The sequence below is a fragment of the Mustela erminea genome, chromosome 5 (assembly GCF_009829155.1).
Source record: "Mustela erminea isolate mMusErm1 chromosome 5, mMusErm1.Pri, whole genome shotgun sequence".
Classification (NCBI taxonomy): Eukaryota; Metazoa; Chordata; class Mammalia; order Carnivora; family Mustelidae; genus Mustela; species Mustela erminea.
In genome coordinates, this window is record NC_045618.1 from 118,582,269 (window position 1) to 118,597,653 (window position 15,385).

A 15,385-nucleotide genomic window follows, 5' to 3' on the forward strand; every position below is an offset into this window, starting at 1 on the left:
CGCCTGCTTTCTGAGGACCCCTGGGGAGGGTCACTGGGTCACCAGTCCTCCCGAGGCTCAGTTTCCTCATCTTCAAATGGGCAGAACAAGGTCACTGCAGAGATTCAGGGCATGTGGAAAACAAGCAGGAGGGTACATGGTCCATCCGTCTCCCCCAGTGTGTTTATAATTACTCAGGCCAGAGCCAAGCCTCACCCCCCCATGCCACACCCCCAGTGGGTCTGCTCCCCAAGGTCACGGGCGGAAGGAGGATCCCAGACCAAGCCTCAGCTCTACCCCCAACCCCACTGTCCCTCAGCAGCACCTGGGAGGGGGTACAGCTGGGTAAGGTACAGCTGTACCTGGGTTTTGGGAAGGCAGACCCCAAAACCCCCCTGAGGCTCCCCGGTATGGAACCCCGTCCCAGCAGTAACAAGGCTGTCCTTCCTTTGTTAGCTACCCTGTATCAGGCATCTCCTGCTTTGAGAGCCCTGAGCTAGATGGGGACTGGGGAGGCAGATGGCAAACAGATGTAAATAGATAATTACCAGATGCCTATACCTGTCAGAGCAAGATTTTTTCTTTAAGATTTTATTTATTTATTTATCTGAGAAAGAATGAGCAAGAGAGAGCGAGCATGAGCAGGGGGAAATGCAGAAGGAGAGGGAGAAGCACACTCCCTGCCTGAGCAGGGAGCCTGACACCAGGCTTGATGCCAAGACCCTGAGATCATGACCTGAGCCAAAGGCAGACGATTAACCCACTGAGAAACCCAGGTGCGCCCCCTCCCCCGACCAGAGCAAGTTCTAAGTGATGGGTAGAGGCTACCTGAGACTGGACGGTCAGGGGATACCTCTGTGAGGCGTGACACTGAGCCAGAGGAAGGGGCCCACTATGGAGAGATGTCAGAGCCTCAGCTTCTCTGCCTCAAAGGGACTGTGTGCAGATTCCCCGAGAGCAACCACAGCCAAGAAACTGGTGGTTCTGCGCTTTCTGCTAGTTGCTGGGCTCTCGCAGTGCGCAAAATGGCGGCCCACCTGCTGGCTGGCAGCCGGGATCTGCCGGGCTGAGCACCTGAAAAGGAGACAGCATTCATTCTCTGAGCTGAAAATAATGTGATCAGCTTTAAAATCACCTAGGTTGTTTAAAAAAAAAAAAAAAAAATAGGTGTGCCTGGGTGGCTCAGGTCATGATCTCAGGGTCCTGGGATAGAGCCCTACATCGGGCTCTCTGCTCAGCAGGGAGCCTGTTCCTCCTCTCTCTCTGCCTACTTGTGATCTCTCTCAAATAAATAAATAAAATCTTTAAAATATATATATATATATGGTTATTCAAAGGTGACTAAGTTACCTTTTATAAATATCTTTATTTGGCCAACAGTGTTCTTAAAAACAATAAAATTAAATAAGAAACCAGGGGGAATTCAAAGACAACAAGGCTGTTCAGTACATTGTCTTGAATTCTCTGGCTTTCAACTTTATGAGGCTATTTTACAAATTTCCCCTCATGGTAATAACATCCTGAACCTGGGCCGTCCCTGTCTGCATGGACGGATACACACAGCCCCACGTGGAAATGAAGCTGGTTCACCCACAACATTAAAATAATTAATCAATTAATTAATTTTTTAAAAAAAAACCTTTTTATTTTCCTTTAAAATTATAAAAATCATATCATCTGAATTAATTTCCTATCGCTGCTGTAGCAAACTGCCACAAAAAGCAAACCAGCAGGGCCACGCTCCTTCTGAGCAATGCTTTCAGGGTCCTAGAGGCAGCCCATGTTCCTTGGTTCATGGCCTCCTTCTGTCCTCAAAGCCAACAGTGAATCACAGCAACTCTCTCTTCTTTGTCCCATCTCCTTCTCCAGCCCCGACTGCTCCCTCCGCCCTTCATGTGTCAGGACCTATGACGACATTGGACCCACCTGGATAATCCAGAATAATCTCCCTGTACCAACAACCTTGATTTAATCCCATCTGCAAAGTCCCTTTTGCCGTGGAGGGCGACCTATTCCCAGGCTTCAAAGATTAGGACGTGGACATCGCTGGGGACCGTTATTGTGCCTGCCGTAACCCCCACGGACAATCTCAGAAATATAAAGACTAAGTTGTTAAATGTCACCATCTAGGGTTTGTTCTCTCAGCATTTTGAGCTATTGCCAATGAAGGGGAAATGTTACTAACTATAATACTTAGAGACCTTGGCACTTAAGATTTAAATTTAAAGAGTGCCTAATCTTCACACAGATGCACTTTAAATTATTCAACCCGTCCCTATGTCGGCCACTGTCTTGCACTGTCCTATCGCGACGGAATGATCACCGCTGGCTCGTGTTTATGGAGCCCTGTGCTGGGCACCAGGCATTGATCTAAGCATTTGCATTCAGATTAACTCCTCCAATACTCACGACAGCCCTGTGCGGTGGATACTATTGCAACCGATAATGGTACAGATGAGGAAAGAAAGCTTCTTCAGGAGAGGAGAACCTTGCCCAAGGTTGGGGGACAGTGTGGTAGGAGTCCCACCCAGGTCACCTGACTCCAGAATCCACACTCCGAGCCACTCACGTGCATTTTTTTCCCCCAGCGACGCTGATGGACGATCTCAGGATCGACGTCTAGGGGGAATGCTAGCTGGTACTGGAACCACTCCAGACCCTTCCCGTGGATCACGTCCTTTAGAGCCTCACAAACCTTTAGGCCTCACAAACCTGGGCCTCACAAACATCATGAAGCCCAGCTGACGGCTTGGACTCGCCAGCGGCTCTACGTGGGGGCCAGCCGTGAACGGCGGGGACGGCTCTGGGCTCCTGCCCTACGAGCTCGCCTTGCAGCTGAGCCCCAGGGAAGGCAAAGCACAGGCAGATCATGCCTTCAGCAAGTAGCCTTCAGAGCAGGTGCCTGGTCTGTGCTGGGCGGGGTCCCAGCTCTGGGCATCGCAGACAGCCGGCATGGCTCCCAGCACGGGGGACACAACAGGGTTCTAATGGCGAGATTCAGAGGCTGGCTTCCCTCCCAGTCAGATCAAGGCAACAAAGTCTTCAAAGGCATCTGGACATAGAACTAGATCAAGTCTTTGGTGCTGGGCTACTCCTGGAGGGCTGGACCCTTAGAGGGGTCCATACACTAGGGCTAGCCAGTCCACGCTAATTGTGGACACCAATTCCCCCCAAAATAGCATTTTTCATATCCTTGTACTAACTAACACATCCCCAGACCCTCTGGACCTGATGGAAGATAAGATGATGCTAAGCAGGTGTGCCTCTCAGACCATGAGTTTCTCATTAGAGTCTCTCACGTGCTAACCCAGCAGCCCTGGAGTGTGTATTCGTGATTAGACTTTAAGTGTTAAGTGCTAACACTTATCTTTAAGTGTTAAGTAAGCATCTCTAGGTGTACATCAGAATTAACATACATATGTTGCACTGAGCTTGCTGATGTATATTGAAGTAATTAAAAATAACAAAAAGGGGCGCCTGGGTGGCTCAGTCGTTAAGCATCTGCCTTGGATTCCAGCCCCGCATTGGGCTGTCTGCTCGGCGGGAAGCCTGCTTCTCCCTCTCCCACTCCCCCTGCTTGTGTTTCCTCTCTCTCTGTCAAATAAATAAATAAAATATTTTTAAAAAAACATTAAATTAATCGATCAATAAAAATAACAAAAAGGTAGATGCAGTGACTATCCCTATTTTACAGATGGGAAAACTGAGACCGAGTGATCCATTGACTCACCAAAGAGCACAACCTATATTCTGTCCAGGATCCATCTGATCCAATTGCCGCCCTGCAGGAACAAGGGCAAAAGCCATTCACATTTTGAATGCCCTTGGTGTGTGTTATAAACGGTCCTACACTTGGTTCTTGCCTATGACATGTGACTGTGGGGTTCCAGTTCCCAACTGACCACTCAAGAGGTTATCTGTAGCCAGCTGCAGCCCCACATCTGGCTTCTTCTAGCCTTTGGGCCATATGGCCAGCCTGGGAGGCATTCGAGGCTCCCAGCAGGGGAGAGTGGGGTCTGCCCTTTGGCGTCACATGTTTCTTGCTCCCTGGGTTCGTGCAGGTAACTAGGAGGTGGCCAGTGTCTGTGCTGCCCACAGAGAAATCTTATCACCAATGGGTGTCCTTACTATGCATCCAACATACACTCACCGCATCTGCCAGTAATTACCCACTGAGCATTACTCTGCGCCCGGACATCCTTCTGGATCTCTGCCCTGCTCTGGGGCCCTGAGAGCCTTTCCTTCTGACAGTGGTGTGAACACAGATGGGTCACTTCCCTCTGGGCCTCAGTTTCCTTATCTGTAAACAGGGCAAGAAAGGGCTTCACTAAATGACCCCAATTCTTTTGTAGAAAAACCTTAAACATTACCAAGTTTAGGGACCCTTGGCACCTGTCCCAAAGGGACAGTGGAAGGGCTGGGGATTAAGTGAGGTGTCAATGTGAAATACCAGGCATAGAAGTTTCTCAAATAAAAGTGAGGCTTCCAGAGCTTGAACAGTCATGTGTGGGCTGGACTCAGGGATGGCACCCACAGAGCAGTTTGGAAAGGGGGAAAACCGTGATGCCACAGTGGAGAAAGCCGGCCAGACCCCACCTGAGCCACGTGATCAAAGCCAATGTCATCAGCAGTAAGTCATGTGGATGACATGTACCCCAGATGGGACGGGCTGGGACGGGGCAGGGTGGAAGAGGGTGGGAAATGATGCGGTGGGATGAGAAGGCATCTGACCTACGGGGTCTGCTTCCCCCACACCCATAACCCCAGTCTACTCATGAGAAAACATCAGAAAAAAACCCAGATGGAAGAACTCTTTACGAAATATCTGACCAATGCTCCTCAAAGCTGTCAAGAGCCAAACAAACAAGGAAAGTCTGAGAAACTGATCCCAACCAGAGGCTTCCATGGAGACATGATGACCAAGCGGGATAGGGCGTGCATTCCGGGGTGGGATTCCAGAACAGGAAAGGGACGCTAGTGTTGTCAGTTAGTGACATCTGAATCAAGTCTGAAGTTCAACCCACAGGGCACAGCAGTGTTGTCTTTGCTGAAGCCATGTGCCAGGCAATGAAAGAGGTTAATAGTAGGGGAAACGGAGTGAAGGTATATGGGTTTTCGTGTTATCTTCATAACTTTTCAGTACAGCTAAAATCATTCCAAAATGTGTGTGTGTGCGTGCCCATGTGTGTGTTTAAGTGAGATCTGGGCCAACAAGTCCAGGAAAAGAGGCTCTGCATCGTTAGTGATGAGGGAAACGCAAATCAAACCCACAAGGAGCCACCACTTCACACCCACTAGGATGGCTCTCGTCAAAAAGACAGACAACAACAAGTGTTGGCTAGGATGGGGAGGAACTGGAGCCCTTCTACACTGCTGGCGGGACTGAGAATTGGTGCCGTCACTTTCGAAACAGACTGGCGGTTTCTTAAAATATGATACAAAGAACTACCCTGGGATTCCTCTGCTAGATAGGTACCTTGAAGAAAAGGAAGTATCTACCCATACGAAGGCTTGTCTAGGAAAACGCAAAGCAGCTTTTCCTCCTAAGAGCCCCAAACTGGAAAGAGCTCAGATAGCCATCAGGCGAAGATGGTACAGAATGGGACAGCCCACGGTGGGGTGCTGGTGACAAGAGAAAGGAAGGAGCTGGGGAGACATAGGGCAACATGGAAGGATTTCAAAATAATGATGATGAGCTAAAGAAGCCAAAACAGAACGGTGTGATTCCATTTACAGAAAACTCTAGAAAATGCAAATTCATTTGTGGTGACAGAACGCAGACCAGTGGTTGCCTGGGGCAGGTGGGAAGTGAGGAGGGAGGGAGGGGCCACAAAGGGGAGAAGGAAACCGGAGGACGATGGGGGCGTTCACGACCTCAGTAGTAATGATGTCTTCATGGGTGTGTACATGTGTCAAAACACATCAAATGGTACACTTTAAATATATGCAATGTATTCTGTGCCAAGGATACCTCAATAAAGCTGCTTTTTAAGAAAGTGAAGCCTGGGGCGTCTGGCTGGCTCAGTCGGTTAAAGCTTGTGACTCTTGATCTCCACGTTGTGAGTTCGAGCCCCACGCTGGGTTTAGAGACTACTTAAATAAGTAAAGTAACTAAATAAATAAACTTAAAATAAAATAAAAATTTGAAATAAAAATGTAGGGGCGCCTGGGTGGCTCAGTCGGTTAATCATCTGCCTTCGGCTCAGGTCATGATCTCAGGGTCCTGGGATCGAGTCCCACATCAGACTCCCTGCTTGGTGGGGGTCTGCTTCTTCCTCTACCCTTCCTCCTGCTTGTGCATTCTCTCTCTCTCTCTCTCTCTCTCTCACACACACACACAGTCTCCCAAAGAAATAAATAAAATCTTTTTAAAAAAATACATACATACATATATTGTTAAAAAAACAAATACAAACGTGAAACCTGAGTCTGGGGACAAGGACAGTGTGGCCCCAATCTCCTCACCTGTAGTACAGAGTGATCCCATGTGCCCCACACCCTCTGAGAGCCCAGGGTGAGGTGGGGGCCAGTGGGAGCCCTACCCCTGGCCCAAAGTCCTGAGCTCTTAAACTTCCCGGACAGACAGTGGCAGGGCCATGGCCACAGCCCCTTCAAGGACGGAACGCTGTGGGGTTCCTCCCACTGGAAGGAGGGATCCACTTACTCCCTCTCTTTTTACTCCGAAGGAAAAAAAAAAAAAAATACAACGCATGATGCTTCATGTACTTTGGGGATTTTTCAACACAATTGTCTAAAAATAGCCTGGACCATCACAGCCCAATTCCTTTTTAGGAAGGGTTTCAGCAGCCCGGCCTGTCCTGGCGGCCGGCTCAGGAAATGGAGGCTTGGCCGAGCAGGGCCTCGGACAGGGGCCATGGACCAAGGGACCAGGGCCCCGGGGCCCCTCCCCGTGCTCAGGCCAGGCTCACCTCCTGTACCCCACCTCCCAAGAGCCCATGAGTGAGCCCCTCCCCCTGGGCCGGGCCCCCATGCACGTCAGCCCCTTGCTGTGGTGTGGCCAAACTCCTCCGTTCCTTGATTTCCCCATCTGGGAAGTACAGCGCTCTACTACCTTGCCCTGCCCCCTCTAGAGCTGGGCTGTGGCAGCTGGGCCACAGGTGTGGATAGGCCCCGAAAACTGTGCACGCCTGCCTTATCCTGTGGGAGAGGGGACAATCCAGGCCCTGGAAAGCCACATCCTGGCCGAGGGCCCACATAAACCAGGCACCCTCCATCTCCACAGGGCGCTGTCAGCATCAGGAGCAGCCCCTGAGCTGCGAGGGTCATCGTGATAACATGTGTGGGACCCCGGCCAGGCGCTGGGCCTCAGAAGAAACCAGCCCTGCCGACACCTTGACCTGGGCCTTCCAGCCTCCAGCCTGTGAGACAGGGAGTGTCCATTGCTGAAGTCCCGGTCTGTGGGACTCTGTCATGGCCCCACAAACAGATTAATATATGTGCCCGATAACAGGTGAAAAGGCCAAAGCTCTGGAGAGAGAGAACCGGATCCAGAGCCACAGAGGGCCACGTAGGGCCACGTAGGGCCACCCAGCTAGGAGCAGCTGGGGCAGGACAGGAAGCCAGGACCATCTGTCCCCCATGCTCTGTCCACTGAGGTCTCTGGAAAGGAGAGCAGCTCCCTGACTCTTCCCACAGAGAGCCCCAGGCCTCCCCAGGGGTTGGGGCAGGAGGGACGGGGTGATGAAAACAGGAGCCCTGGGCCACTCAGCTGGCCCGTGGGTAAGTAGCTGGCCAGGGTGTGGCTGGACCCGGCCCCCATGGCCCCTTCTCTTGTCATCTCCTCCTGGGGCTCCCTGGTCCTCAACCTTCTGTGGTCTACACTCTGCTCCCGCTTCGGGACCCCAAGAGGATGGAGTCTCGTGCACAGCTGTTCCCAGTTCACCCCAGGAGGGTGGACCACAGGGGAGCCCGGAAATCTACCAGGGTGCACCAGGTACAGAGTCTTATCGGGACAGAGGAAAGGGTGTGATTTGGGCTCTGACCCCACAGCTGGAAGGAATGCCAAAGTGGGGCCAGGGGCTGAGTGTGGTCCTGGAACCAGCAGGTCTGGGAGGGACCCTAGCTCCCTGCTATGCCTCTGGCCAAGGTGATGCCCCTGGTTCCATCCACAAAACGGGTGGCCACGCTCCCTGATTCCCAGGGCTGTCTGGAGGATGGACCACAGCACCCATTCCCTCCCCTAGCCCGCCCCTCCTCCCCCCTCCCTCTCCCTCCCCTCTCCTGAGAAGAGCTGACACAGCCATTCTCTGCCCCTCCCTGAATCCACAAGCCAGGGGTAGGGCACAGGGGCTCCTTCTCTGGTGTGTCCAGCACCTCGTAGGCACCCAGCAGGCACAGCACTGAGCTGAGATGCCGACAGGCTGAGCTGTCAGTGAGCGGACACTCTGGCCGAGATCCCCTAGAAGAAACCGAGGGACTGAGATAACACACCCAAAGCACTTAAAACAGGAGGAGGCCCTCATGGGAGGCCATGGCCACTGACACTGGAGTCAGCTGCCCTGGGTTCGAGCCCTGACTCCGCCATGTGTCCGCTGTGTGACCTTGAGTCTGTCCCTTGCCCTCCCAGCCCACCCACCTGTAAATGGGAGGATAATAAAGGCTCCTCATATCCCTTTGGAGGATCGTATGGGGAAAGCTCAGAGCACTGGCCCCGCGTGCAGTAAGTGTCAGCTGTGTAGTTTAGCGAGACACGAGTCTCAGAGAGCCCCAGTGGCACCAGAGCTCCAGCCCTGGACCTCGGTTTCTCCGGCTGGGGACTGAGAAAATGAGGCTCTTGACGGATGCTATCTTTACTGTTGTGTTGTCTTCCATTAGCCAGGAGGGGGACAGGCATGGGGACCACGGGGAATGTGGGTACAGCCAAGGGTGTCCCAACCGTGATGTCAAGCAGCTCACACACCCCTGCCCCCGCAAACCTCAGCTGGTCACTTGTCCGGTGACTGTCCCCTCTCGAACAGTTTTGTGAGCTGTGGGAAGCAGCAGAGACCACAGAAGGCACTCCACACTCGGACCTGCTCTGTGCCAGGCCTCCACGGTCCCTACCCCTGCAGGGTGGCCGTCCCCAAGGACCTGGGTGCCCGCTCCAGGCCGTGGAAGGAATGCAGCTGAGGTCTGCACCCCAGCTGACCTGCCAGGCCCTGGCCACAGCCAGCCCTCTCCTGCCTCCTTCCCTGGCCCCCACTCTGCCCCTACCCCCAGAAGTTCTCTCCAAGCTCCTGGTAGGAAGCCGGCGGCCCTGGCATGTGACGCTGTTTGGCTTTGTCCTGTCAGAAGAGCAATTTTTTCCTCTCCTTGGCTGTACTTTCTTCTAATGACTTTTTGGCTCAGGGCTCAAGCTGGATCAAAGACTCCCTGGTGGGAGGACAACAAGATAGTGTGTTTGTTGTGAGAAAATCATAGCAGCGAGGCCTGTGGCTCAGACGCTGGAGGAGGTAGGTGGGTCCAGGGGTGGGATGGCCCTGAGCTCCAGGTGGGGCCGAGACCAGAGATGCTAGAAGAGAGGGTGAGGACAAGGAGGAGGGAGGAAGAGATAGCGCTCTTCCGGGTCAGGTGAGAACAGAAGTTTCCCAGCATGTTTGCCATGACTGAGCTTGAGGTCCCAGTGGACCTCTGTCTTCAGGGCAACTCGAAAGATCTGCTGGACAAGAATGTGGATGCCAGTGGGCTGAGGAGCCTGGAACTCTCCCTATGAGCTTCTGGCTTCCTTTGTCTTTCTTCTCTCTCACACAGGTCCCCACCCCTGGCCCCCAGGCTGCCCAGCCCCACTTGTTTTGGGGCTCTTGGCAGCAAAGGAAAGGAAAACTCTTCTCGGGAGCAGCTGTACCAAAGCTGGCCCTTGAAGATGAGAGAAGGGAAAGGGTTTGGGGCTTGGGAAACGCTGGCTGGTGGCAGCCTGGAGCAGCGTGGCGAGGGGAGGCCCACACAGGTGGTAAACAGGAGGTGGCCCATCTCCAGGGAGCGGTTGCCCATGCCGATGATGAAGTTGTTTTGGAGAAGGGAGCAGGAGGCAGCTGTTGTGGAGGCCCTGGGGCCCCCCGGGGAGCTGGAGGGCTCAGAAGGGAGCTGGAGGGAGCTGGTTGTCGCACAGGGATGGCCTCGCTGGAGCCTGGGAGTCTGGGAGCACCCATGTGACCGGCCTGTGTGACTGCAGGCACACACACCCCTGCACATAACCTGTGCATGCACCTCTGCACACATGACCTGCACACACGTCCCTGCACACTTCCCACACACACCTCTGCACACACACCCTGCACACGTGTCCTACACACCATGCACACACACGTGTCCTACACACCATGCACACACCTGCTGCCCTCCAGCAGGCCAGAGCACTGTGTGAAACCACACAAGAGCGCAGAAGATCTGGTTCAGGTCCCACCTTTGCCGCAGCTGGGCTCATGACTCTGGCCGATCACTGAACCTCTCCAAGCCTCAGTTTCCCCATCTGCCAGGTGGACCCAGGACTCTTGCCCCACCTCTGGGTTATCTTGATGTTTGACCTGTAACTGCCAGCTTAGTCAGTCATCCACAGTCTCCCCAGTTAGTGCTGGAAGCTGCACCTCAGAGAGGACTGGGGAGAGCCCCAAGGAAGTGGGCCAGGTCATGGGACCTAGACTTGACTCACACTCTGACCCCAGAGGTCATGTGTACATACACATGACACATCCATCATTCATCCACACGTGTCCATATGTGTAAGCACATACACACGGTGGTGAGAGTGCCCACCATGCTGGGTCCTTTACACACACTCACACTGAGCAAGACACATCGCCATGTCTCCTTAACATGTTCAGTTCTAAGAAACTAGCTAAATTACAAGTGCCCTAGTTGCTTAGTTAACAAGGGCCCTGGGCATTTCCCAGGGGACTTTCGGTTGGTTCCGCAGCTTGGTGAGGTCATCAAGGAAGGACCCAGGTTCTTTCCATCTCACGGCCCATCATCCTCAGTGTTCATCTGGTGCCACGTAGTTGCAGCATAGCTGCTGTAGCTCTGGCCATCATGTCTGCATTCCAGCATGAAGGAAAAGGAAAGGTGACTGAAGGGAACTCTCCTTTCATACCTGTTCCTTTTCTGAAGAAACCAACGCTCTCCCAGTTCCCACCTTCTCCCTCTCCACGGACTTTCCCTTATATTTTATTGCCTGGAACTGGGTCAAGGGCCATTTAGAGGGACAGGGGAGGCCAGGAAAGAGAGAATCTGGCAGAGGCACACAGGACCATCAGTGAGGCAAGATTCATCTCCGGGGCCCATCACTCTGCTGGTCTGAACCATGTCAGGAACGGAATGGCCAAGAAGAGGAAGGGAAGGGCAGGTTAAAATGCCTGGTATTTGTGCCCCTTTGGCCATGAGCTCCATCCTCTATCCCTCCTCCAGGGGGCAATGTGAGGACAGAAGACACGGAAGGCACAGGCCTTTGAAGTCCCTGGGGAGGAGAGAAAGGGACCCCAAATTCCAGGGCAACTGTGCCTGTGAAGGGAGCAAGCCCAGCCAGGACCAGGCTTCGGAAGCCCGCTTGCAGGCCGCGGGAGGGGCCCGTTCACCCGGTTGTGCCCCCCCCCCCCCCCCAGGCACCAGAATCTTGGTCATATTGTCCAGTGTCCCCTAGCCCAGACATCAAGCGCTATGGCCTCTGTTCTTCCTACCATGCCACATTCCCTCCAGGGTCCCCTGCTCCTCGCCAGCCCTCATCAAAACGTCTGCCCGCCTGCGTGCCATGATGTCACAGGTGGCCCCAGAATCCCCTTTCACTGGGGGAAAACAGGAAGTCATTGAGAAGCCCAGAGACTGCGGTATGACCCCTCTCCGTGGAGCCCACAGCCCTAGGGACCACGTGGAGCTCGGAAGCCCTGGGTGACAGCACTCCATAAAGATGGTTTGTTGAGGTCGACTGCCTATTGGCACCTTCTGGAATAAAAAGGAATGTGTCTGCCCTTCCGTGAGCACAGTCTGAGGACTGACAGTCGCGGCGGAGCCCGGACAGTGAGGTCTGGTCATCAGGATCCAGTCTCTCCTCTCTGGGGACCTGTGACAAGCCTTTTCATGGAAACTTCCCTGTCCCAGTTTTGAGTTCCACTGAGGCCCTGTGCGCCCTGGGAGCTCTCGTCCAGGTCCTGGGTCCTGGGAAGGAGCCCCTCCTGATACAGGGCTGCCTCACCACAGGCACAGCCTGAGGGGGTGCGGGGGGAGTCCCTGAACCTGCGAGCGCTCTCAGCTCCCTGCCAGCCCACCGCCTGCCTGGCTGCTGTCGTGGGCTGTCTTCCCCCGAAGCGTTCTGCGCCCCGGCGCCCCCCGGCCTAATGAGAACGGCTTCAAGCTTGATGTTGGGCCCCATATCTCCCTTGTCCCAAACATTGCAGGTGACAGAATCCTGCCAGATCTGTGTGTGTAGGATGGAAAGAAAAAAAACCCTTCTAGGTGCAGATCCCGGCCCCGGGATGCTTGCTGCATGAACCCCATGGGAGGCTTCCTTCTCACGGGGGCTGTGCACGGCGCAGGACCCCTCCGGGGTGTCCCCTCCCTATGCGTCAAGAGGCACAGCACCTATGGCATGCTTCCAACTTCCCTTCTGAGGGTGTAGTTCCCCTTCAGTGCTTTGGGGTGTTAAGGACAGACAGGCCACTACGTCTGGGTGGCCCTGCCCCCAGAGACAGCCAGTGCCAGGGAAGGCTGGGAGGGAAGGACATCTATATAGTGGCCCAAGGACAAGGAGTCCCCACGTGGGCAGTGCCAGCAGCTGGTTTCCCCATGTGTGCAGGCGTGATGAGGAGCACTTGTCTGAAAAGGTCACCAAGGTCTGCGGCACTCGAAGGATTTGACTCCTTCTACCTTGGTGACCAGCAGACCAGAGCTGGGAGAGGTGGGAGGTGCAGTGAGGCTTTCAGTGTCTGGACCAGGCAGGCCCACCGCAGGGGAGAAACTAGGGGTGATTCTCTCACTTCAGGGAGGAACTGGGGGTGCTTCTCTCCCTATGGCAGGGGACACATCCAGGAGGTCCAGGGAGGGTGGGGGCGGAGCTTGCCTGCCATCATCACAAACTAACTACCAGGCTCCGGCTGGAGCTGGGGAGACCCTGGAGGAGGTGTGCTCAGTCCTGGCGAGGGGCTGCTGGCCACGGAAGTCTCTGTGAAGCCCAGCTGGGGGGTGACTGTGCCACCCGGGGAAGATGGGAGACATTTGGGTCATTCTATCTGACGGCAGAGGGTAGAGGTCAAGGATGCTGCTGAACATTCTGCCATACACAGGACAAGCCCTGCCACATGGAGTTATCTGAGTCCCAAATGTCCTTGGTGCCACTCTGGCCAGCCAGGGAAGAGGCTAGAGCACAGAGACTGGAGCCTGGGAGCTCACAGAATGCTGTGATGTCCTGGCGGAAACCCTTCAATCCCGATTAAAGTTCCTCCACACTGGGCCATGTCCAGAAGCAGAACATCAGGCCGTGTTTCCATGCAGCACTTAACTGCCTTTGAACATTAACGAACAACAACAACAAAAAATAGCTTTAATAAACTTTTTAAAAACAACTTTATACTCATTTGTGTGTATTTTTGTTTAAATAGTACAAAAAGATATAAAGGAGAAGATACAGGCTACCTTAAGAGAGCACTCTGGTGAGTATCTTCACACACATCCTTCGGGACTCAGATGACCCTCCAAATCTGGGCACACTCGCATAGAAATGCAATCTCTTTGCATCACCAGCAGTCATGTGACCTGCTTTGTCTCCATCAGTATGACACGGAGAACTTTCCATGTGCATACAAACATGTCTACCCAATCTGATCTAATTGCTGGGCACTACATTGGAGAGGTGGATTATAACATAATTATTATTCCCTGTTCACGGACATCGACATTATTTCCCACTTTCTGTTTTCACAAACAATGCTCCGATGAGTATCCTTGTGTATCCTTCTTTGCTCTCCTGTCGGATTATTTTCGTAGAGCTGGAATTAGGGGGCACATTTGAAAGTGGGACGTATGTTTCCAAGTTGGCCTTTGGAAAGGTTTTACCAATTTATGCTTTGAATGAACAATAATAATACAAACAAATAACTACCACGGATTAAGTGCTTTTTCCTTCTTGTCTGGCACTGTCGTAAGCACTTCATACATTATGACTTATTTAATTTCCCCCACAAACCTGTCAGGTGGGTGCTGTCAACCCCATTTTACAGATGAGAAAAGTGAGGCCCGAGGAAATTTATGTCAGTCGTCCCGAGTTAGTAAGTGGCAGAGCGTTGGTACAGGAAGGCACACTTCCCCCACTTGCGTGAATACACGGAGAAACATTTCTAATCTTTTGATCATCCAATGGGAGGGAAAAAAGGAAAATCTCACTGGGTTTTGTTTTTTTTTTAAAGATTTTATTTATTTATTTGACAGAGAGAGATCACAAGTAGGCAGAGAGACAGGCAGAGAGAGAGAGGAGGAAGCAGACTCCCCGCCGAGCAGAGAGCCCGATGCGGGACTCGATCCCAGGACCCTGAGATCATGACCCGAGCCGAAGGCAGCGGCTTAACCCACTGAGCCACCCAGGCGCCCCCTCACTGGGGTTTTTAATTTCCATTTTTGTTACTGGTAGTGGTTAGTTTTTTTTTTCCCCAATTGTTTCTCAGACATTCTTTCATGAATTACTTTTTTCATACCCTTTCCCATTTTTTAACCAGTCCATTCATCTTTTTACTGATTTGCGGTAACACTTTACATACTAAGGAAATCAACCCTTTGTCATCACCTGTCCTACCCCCTGTCTAGACAGTGAGGGTCTCAGGGGAGAGGGTTATAGGCCTTTCGGCCTGCCCCCCAGTGCCTGGCCCAGAGCAGGCCTCTGGCAGTGAGACCCCTCATTGTTCGAAGTGGGGCTCTGGGAGTTTCTAGGGCTCCACAGGTGAACCAGCCACTTATCACTGACTCTTCATTCCTGGTCTGCCCCTGGGTCTGAAGCATTCCCCTCTGTCTGCTGGGACAGGTTTTATAGAATAAACTTCCTTCTCGTTTGGAGCCCAGGTGGCCGGGAAGGCAGATGGGGTCTAGTAGTCCCTGATCACAAATGAGGAAACCGAGGCTCAAGGTGGCTTCATGACACGCCTGGACTTCACAGTGAAGACTCACATTGTACCCCGGCTTCCTTGGTGTAAGGCTCGCCTTCTCCATCTGTGACTGACAGGCCGGACGGAAACAAGGGCCCCCCAAGCCCCGGAACGAACCCTCCCACCGCAGGTCTTGCACCCATCACTGTCACCCACCAGATGGCCCTGAGCCAGGCCACCCTGCCTCTCACAGGGCTCCCAGCTGGGGCTGAGCTCAGGGAGGGAGCAGAGGGCGGCGAGCTGGAGGCACAAGGGCCCTTTTGTGCCCGTTGCTAAGGGCTCGGCTGTAT